This window comes from Meleagris gallopavo, chromosome 10, assembly GCF_000146605.3.
Source record: "Meleagris gallopavo isolate NT-WF06-2002-E0010 breed Aviagen turkey brand Nicholas breeding stock chromosome 10, Turkey_5.1, whole genome shotgun sequence".
Lineage (NCBI taxonomy): Eukaryota > Metazoa > Chordata > Aves > Galliformes > Phasianidae > Meleagris > Meleagris gallopavo.
In genome coordinates, this window is record NC_015020.2 from 23,336,538 (window position 1) to 23,345,227 (window position 8,690).

The following is an 8,690-nucleotide window of genomic DNA, read 5'->3' on the forward strand; positions in this document are numbered from 1 at the left end:
AAAAAAAAAACAACCCAACCAAACGTTTGGTGCTGTTTTGGACAAAGGCAGGGAATCAGTTGTCCTGCAGCCTCAATTACGCTGCTGATTTTTGTCAGGTATTTCCAGTTTCACAGAATCACATGTTCTAATTTTTGTCATGCAAAACTAATTCAAAAAGAAATGGCCAACTAGGTTATAACTCAGACATATCTGCATAGAGAATCCATCCAGTACCTACTGAACTACTGTCTGACTATACAATTTCCCCGTGGCCCTCACCACTATTGCTTTATGTGACTCCCAATGATTTGTATACACACTCTAGCCCTAAGGAAACAGAGTAATATTTATCTGGCTTTATTTATTCCCATAAGTAGTTTGGGAGACAAATCTCTTCTGAGTCAGCATGCGCATGTTGGAGAATTGGATGAGGCTGGCTGCTCTTGCACTCTTTTACTGCTGTAGGAGATGTATCTAAGAGATCAAAGTGCATCAGATTCCATTATTTCGGTATCTACAGGACAGTATAATGCATGACTGCTCTGGGACGATGCCTCTGTCTGGCTTATTCATCATTGTAATTAAACCCAGATACAGAGTTTGTTCTGTGCTGAACATTAATAGCAGTGCTTTATGAACGCAGTTGTTGAAATTGTAATTCAGACATGGTATAACATTGCAGTATAGGTGAAGACCAATATTTATTTTGCCTGAATAAATTCCTTCTCTTTGAATTTCAGAGAAAGAGCAGTGATTGCTCCCAGGTTTTGAAGAAACAACTAAGAATTGCTGCACTACAAACCTTCCAAACTGCTAAACTGGTTTGTTCTGTAATGTTGCCTAACAGAAAGCAGTTAACTGCTCTATTCAGTGGAAACTTTATAAAAGGCTCAGACTGGCAAACAAATGCTGTAAATTCAAATTTAGTTGAGACAAAAATTAACATCTTAACGCTTGCAAACTTTATTTTTTGCTTATTAATAGTGCTCGCTGTTGTTAGTTTCTGTTGCTTTGGAATTTCTCTTGGTTGTGTTCTGTTCAGGTATTATGATTTGTATTGCAGTTGCATCCATCTGTCTTCAGTTTAGCTTATGAGATATGACTAAGTCATTGCTGTTAGTGTCTGCTTCATGAAGCTCTGTGATATTATCTTTATTTTAGGACCTTACAGTGGCTGTGGATTGTCGTGTGGAGGGTGACATTCTTGCAAGTATATTGTCTGTGGAAGGAAACAACGTAACTTTTAAATTTGAAGCAAAAATACTTAATTTCAATTAACTACGAATTCTTTTTTAGCTTAATGGCCTTGCACCTCTTACACCCAGGGCCTGCAGCTCCACCCTGAGTGCAGGTAGTGCTGTGAGAATGAATCCCTTGGAAGGGCTTCATATGGTAACTCATGTGGAGCTCTGCTATTTATAGAATTCTCCCAGCCAGTCATCTGCAAGGACCGAAACCGAGGTGCAGAAAGAGATGTTTTCATTATGTCTGCGTTTAGACAAACTGTCTGGAATTTGTAAGCATTCAGGTTGTGTTTGCTTGCATTACTGTGCAGCTAACCTACGGAAAACGTTTGCTGAAGAGCACCCATTCCTTTTGTATGTAGTGGCTTTATTGATTTCCAGGAGGTGGAGTTGGCACTGTAGTAAATGTATAATTAGTTTTATTCTGCAAAATCCTTCTGCAAGATCTTTTAGGAAAGAAAAAAATAGTATCCGCTTGCATGCAAATACAATTTCATGCTCCAAGTGATCTTTGCTTTCCTCTATAAGCAGTGTTTGTAGAGTAGCTTGCTATTCCTGCCTCCCTCAAGAAGCAAGGTATCCCTGGTTCGGTGCTTCCTGGGGAAGAGCTCACCTCACCCTACGTGTAGCTTCTCCTGAAGTCTCTTGGTGTGGCTGAAGTTGTCATCTACTTGGATCTGGTGAACTGGGGAAAACAGAGCTGTAGTTCTGTGCTGAGGCAGGAAGTTGGGACGTGTTATCCTTCCTTTCTTTTTGGTCCATGAAATACAGCTTATGGGTGCATTGCTATCCAGACTATGCTGTAGTGAAGGTAGGGCTTTCAGACTGCCAGCTGTAGTAGTTTACTGTCTCTTTCAGCTCTGTGCCATTTTAGTGTGTTGCGGATGAATAATGATTAATTAAGTCTTCATTAAAGAGAGGGTTGGATCAAGTGTGCATGCTGGCAGGGGCTCTGCAGTGGACTCAGTACGGTGTGTGGGGCTCAGTGCCTGCTTCTCCTCTGCCCTTCTTCTTGGAGATTCCTCTAAGCGCTTGGGCTGCAGCTGCGGTAGTTTTATATAAAGAAGTGAAAACTGGGAAAGCAGTAGTAACAGCCATGTAACAGATGCTACCAAACAGGTTGTTGGTGTTGAGGGATCAGACAAATGCTTCCATTTCAGATATATCTAGTCAAGCAGCCAGAGAACTGCAGGCAGAAGGGAATTCATCCATCCTTTTGTCAGGATAAGACATTTTCTTAGTATAGAGGAGTTCGTCTGATTCAGTAACTGGGGCTGTTTGGACTTCTGCAGTGTTTCTAAGGATAGAGGGGTACTTCTGTGGCTCTTGGGAAAGTGCTGCTGTCTGATGAAACCAAATGCTCCTGTCCTGGGGCCTTAGCTACACCAGGGACCGATGCCAATTGAAACCAGCCGTGCCCCTGTGTCAGTGTGCTACACCTCATGCATGTGGGGGAAATGAGAATCTGTGTTCATTTAACTTGATTTAATACAGGATTCTGTTCCACAACTTAAAAATAATGTCTTTGACAGGCTGCACTGGGGAGCAAATGCAGCTGAGGCAGAGGAAGAGACATGGAGGCTATCTCTATGCTCAGGATACCATAGGTTGAAACCAAGCTAAAATACACAAGGCCTTGTGAACCTCTTTGTGTGCTGCCATGATTCTGACACCAAGAAGCCTGACCTCGCTATTTGCTGATGCCAGAATGGCTAGTTTTGTTTTTCCCCCATTTTCCATTTACAGCCATATACTCCACACTCTTTGTGGTGGCTTTGGTACTTATCTGATCCCTCCGTGCGTCAGCTCACACCATTAAAGCATCTGAAACAGGTTCGCTCTCTTACTTTCTTCCTGTCAGCTTAGTGAACCGAACTGACTTCCTGTAGGAGATTGGATTTATCTGTACTCTGTGCAATCCATATATTCAATTTTTTTCTGACATCTCTGGAAAGGTCTGGAGGTGCCAGCTATTAGATGTGTGCTGTTTCCACAAAGTGTTACAGCATTTTTGGCTTCTCCATAGTGCAATTAAGAATGTGCTTGGACTTAACTGCATCCCGGAGTATGCATAAGGTGAAGGCCTGCTGCTGGTTTGGAAAGTGAGTGCACTGGGGAATGGCCTGAATGTCAAGTGCACCCTCAGTTTGCCATCTGTAATGATAGAGAGGCAGTGATTACAGCTGAAGGAGTTAAGCTACTTCAGGACAAATGTCCAATGTAGGCAAAGCCTTGATTCTGTTTTTCTTAATTGTGATCTTCCTGCTTAAAAACAAAACAAAAAACTCAACCCACTTAATAAAAAATATTCATCTACCATGACTGCTAAAGTTTAGATGCTTTTCTCTCCTTTTTTTTTATTTTTAATTTTTTTATTTTTAGCAACTTTGCTAACGTTACCCAGCAGTTATGGGTATGTTTTAAGTACAGGAATCAGTGAGGACTTTCACAGCCTGTCCATGCTGTGCAGTGAGCTGCTCTCCTGTGGGACACGAATGATTACAGTAACATCATTCATGTGCATTGCGGGGTGCTGCAGTGCCTCCTTCCACACACAAGCCTTCCAGTTATTACTGTGTGGATTGTTTCCAAAGTCTGAATATAACTTGGCAAGCTTTGTCCGTTCTGTTAAGAGTTTGATTACCTTTGTTTGTGTGTGTGTGTGTGTGTGTGGACTGCCGGGGTATGTGGCTTCTAATGCAACAGGCTCCCTGTTGTCTAAAATGTTTAGAATTAAGAAATTATATAATTATACCAAGGTAGAAGCTAGTGTAGCCACATCAGTTTGTTGGATCCTAGAGCTAAGTCAGGCTAAGAGCAATTTTTGGCTTGAGCTGCAGGAAAGGCCCCCGAGCCACAGCCAGCCTTCCCCAGCTGCAAGCACCACTCTGCAGAGCTATAGGAGTTGTCTTCCAAAGGAGTCCACTTGCTGCTTTCCTTGCTTTATTTTACAAAATATGCTGGCCAGTTTTCAGTTTGAATACAGTAATACATTCTGTCCAGCTGAAATGCAACTATTTACATTAGACCAATAGTTACCTAGTTATCACCCTCTCTCTCTCTCAGAAAGACTTAAGTAATGCACCAAACTGAAGTAAGATAGGCATATATATATATATATATATATAAATTATATATATTAATTTTTTTTTATCCTAGAAGCAGAATGCTTACTGTGTTGCAGCAGCAAGGTGCCTGCGTGTCAGTGTGGAGCATAAAAATAAATAATAATGTGTATTTGTTCACTTGTGTCATGAGCCAAGTTCTCCCCCGGCAGCTGCCTGGTGCAGTGCAAGCAGCAAAGCAGGTCTCTAAAGCTGGAGGTTGCCACGTGTGGTAAGACTTCAGAGAGTGTACTGCCAGAAGGATGGGCTTCTTACAGGTCTGTTCTCAGCCCCACCTTTCTCCTGTCTCTACCTGCAAAGTGTGCTGCAGGGTCTGAGCAAAAACCTTTGTGCTTCTGCTGTACGTGGTTTCCACTGTTGGGCTATCAGGAAGCCAGCAGGGGTGAGACCAGGTCTGTTGCTGTTTTATGTCCTGTCCTTGGGAGAAGGGGAGGAAGAAGAGCTCGTGTGCTATTGAGCTCCAGCTGTGTGCTGAACATGAGCCTACCCAATCTGTGTAAGCCGTGCAGAGCTTTTAGCTGGGCTGGGTGCAGTAAGAAATTGTCAGAGCACAGTGGTGAACTGAAGGTAGCAGTGGCTGTGGAACAGGCTAATTCAGTGGGCACTGGAACACAGTCTATAACCAGATCAGAAAACCAAAAGCTTTACTCAGCAGTTGTCTTGATTGCCAGAACTAGTAGCACAGAATGATTTTATTAAAAAAACTTTGCTCATTCTTAAAGCTTTTCTTTTCTTAGCATCTTAAACGTCCAGGTAGAATTGCTCATGACAATGTCTGCAGACATTTATTATCACTTCAACAAAACGAGGCTCAGATTTAATGAGCACCACCTTCTCTATTTTGTTTAGATTGCATCGGGTTAGATATGCCAAGCATTGCTGTTAGCCATTACACTACATCATAGCTTATATTAACTTGGATAGCAGACCTTTTTGGTACAATATTAGAATTTGCATATTAGTAGGTATGAATAGCTCTGTGTATGATCAGTGGAGTTACTTTCTGCAGTATGCATGTTATATATGCTATAGGATGCTATTTTATGGATTTTATGTTATACGTGTTACTCTATGCAATTTTTACAAGAAGCTGGTCAAGTTCTGCCCTTACCTCTCCTGCAGAGACTCTCTTGATCAGCAGGGAGCTAAAGCTCAAGAAGCTATTTCACATCTAGATATTTATGGCCATCTTGCACTTGTTATTCTTGTACCCAGTAGATCTTGTTTTCCCTTTCCCAGTGTTTACCCTCCTGATTTATTTAGAGATCAATCTTAAATACCTTTCAGCCTTTGTTTTTCTAGGCTAATGCTTCTATTTTTATTTTGCTTGTCAGTGGATATAATATTCAAGAAACTTAGTTTTCCTGAAAAACAGAATCTTGTCTGATCCGTAGTCACTGAAAGTTAAAAAAGAATAAAAGCCAGGAGTGTTTTAAGTGATGGAGGAATCATTGCCTGATTGCTCAGCATCTTGCAGTGAATTTTGACTGATAGTGGAAGTAATAGAAACATTCAGGTTAAACTTGCAGAACATGCAGCTCAGGGATCCACAAAGCAATCCACCTCTGCTCATTCTCGTAGCCATTACTTTCTCTCATTTGAGTAAACTGTGTTATGTTGTTCTGGACCTGACCATGAGCACAGCACTGTGTGAACCCCTACTGACAAAGCCAGGACCAGACCTGTGTGGTATTTCAAGGCTAATTTCTATGCAAAGCTTCACCTGAGCAATGAAAGTTTCTTTAAGCAAATATACCAGTCTGGAAGTGACACATAGGCAATTCCTGTATGGCTTTCAGCAGATCTCATTTGAAGCCATCAGGATCCTTCCTACCATAGCACACAGGTACAGCCATGCCAAGCCTTTTTCTGCCCCCAGGTAAGTTCTGAAGCTGCCCACCTCCCAGGTGACCATTTTGTTTCTTCTGCTGCTGCCTGATGCAAAACAAGTGGAAGAACAGAAGCTGCAGTGACTTCTCTTTATGTCTTTACTGCAGTGGAGTAAATTTGCCTGTAGGAAAGGAGGTATCCCAGGTGAAGACAAGAATTTAGACTGACTTTATTACCTTGCCTATTAGCTGAGGGATGACTTGGGAAATCTGTAATGTCCCCAGGGAAGCAGTCCATCTAGGTTACTTTGTGATGCAACCGTCCTCTCTCCAAGAGATGCTTTTAGGATAGGTGTCCTTTTGGAAGCTATCCAGTAAGCTGAGAACGAAGTTGCTAATGAAATTGGTACCTATCTTTTTTTGTTACTGTATTTAAATGCACAAGAACACAAATACAGCCACAGCTTTCTCCCTCCTTGGTGTCAGTGCACCCAGCCCAGTGGGATGGAGGAGTGCTCAGACACAGTCCTCTAGTAAGGTTCCTGCTTTGCTGGGGTTTGTTGGAACAGCTCGAAATTAAATCAGCCATGGTCTCCCAAGTTCTGTGGTAATGCTGAAAAGGGATTTGTGGTTGCAAACGCTTCATGAAAGCTCTGCTGACAGAGTACAGCCTAGCAAATAAGCTTAAATAATGTAGAAAGATAACTAAAATATTTCCGTAATAACTGAGCAGCAGTGTTTCTGCTCCTGCAGTTGGAATCCCAGCAAGGAGTTTCCCATCTGTTTTTTTTTTTTCTTCTGCTTCTCTTTAAGGCTCTCTAGCTATTACACTTACCTGTAGCCACACTGTAATGACTCCTGAGTAACAAGGTGTATGCTAGGCCAAATGCCATAAATTAGACTTAGAGAACTCCCAGGGCTTTCTGGATAGCTGTTTGGCTATGGCTGTGTTGTTTGTTTGTTTTTGACATAACAGATGGGTTACCTCTGGACTTACTGTCTGAAAGCTTTCCATCTGTAGCTCAGTGTTACTCCCTGTTGGTATTTCGACATGACTGGAGTTTGTTTGTGCCTGGCAACATGTCCCTTAGCGATCCAGTGGCTTGTAGCAGACATCCCAAACATTAGGACAGGAGAATGAGTGGAAGCATTTCCTTACATCTTCATAATACTTTGAAGGAGTGTTGGTGGCGTAATGTCCCATGCTGTGTGTGTCCACACCAAAAGCACTGAGTGCATCACCTGCACGAGAGCTGCGCCTCAGCACCTGGCCAGGGTGGGATTGCAATGGGATTTCATTCTTAGCCACAGCCCTGGGATGGCTTTGTGTTTAGATATAATAGCTTCCTGTCTCACGAAGAGCCTGTCGTTGCACAGGAATGAGCTCAGGCCGTGTTGGATATCTCCAATTTTGCAGCTGTTCGCATGTGGGTATTTCAGGGTAAGATAGGCCTTTGTCTTCCCACCGGGCAGTCCATATTCAGCAAAATGACCTCTGTATTCAAAGCCTTCCTCTTACACAGCTTTCTGGCTCAGAAAGGCCCTTCAGCACACACCTCACTTGCACTGAAGTCCATGGCCTGCTGCCTGCACATCTCCTGGGGTCCTGTGGTGCCTTCCAGTCATGTGTTCATGTGAGCAAGCATGCCAGTGGGTCAAATGCAAGTGTTTGGGTGCAGGAGCTGCCTGCATCGAGCAGCACGTCTCTGATTGCAGAGTGGTGGTGCAATGGTGTGTGGTGTGCCTAGTTCCATCAGTGTGCTGTTGCTGTAAGGCCTCAAGATTTCCTCCAGGTAGCTGGTCTTATTGTAAGTAAAGCTGTGGCTGCTTTCCATGAAAGCATGTGTAAGCAGGGCAGTGGGCTGATTGACAAGACACCATGGCCTCCAATCTTCAGCGATGTTTTTTCTGTGTCAAACAAACGTGGGCGAGATCTAAAGAAGAGCATGTAAAGAAATAACAGACTCAAAATGTTGCTTAGAGAAGAGGTTGCCTGTATGGCTGCTGAAGGACATCGCAGCTTATTCATTTGTGCAGTAGAACATGCGCAGAGCAGCCTGGCTGCTCCAGTGACTGGAGGCATTTCGTATGCAACTGTAAAAAGGTGTGTCTTCTGGTGACAGGCTGGGGATGGCCCCCGTGTTCATTGACTGCCTCTGTGTATTGCAAACATGAAAATAAGTAGGAAAAATGCATTCTGGAAGTACTTTGCTTGTATAACCGAGTCCTGAGAGAGCTATTTATGATTTTTCTACCTGTTCTTGGCACAGGCGTTTTTTCTGTTAGAAGTAGTTTGACAGTTGGATGAGATCACTCTTGGATTCGTGCCCTGCGAGCTAAAAATGCGGAGTCACTGCTTGTGAGGACAAGACTGAGCTGGAAGAAAATAGAAACATTGCCCTTGTGTTGGCTGCTAATACTGCATTGGGAAGGGGAGCAGCTTCATAAAGCTTAGTTTTTGTCCAGTCATTCCTTGCCTTTAGATGTTGTACTACTTTAAAATAACCCAA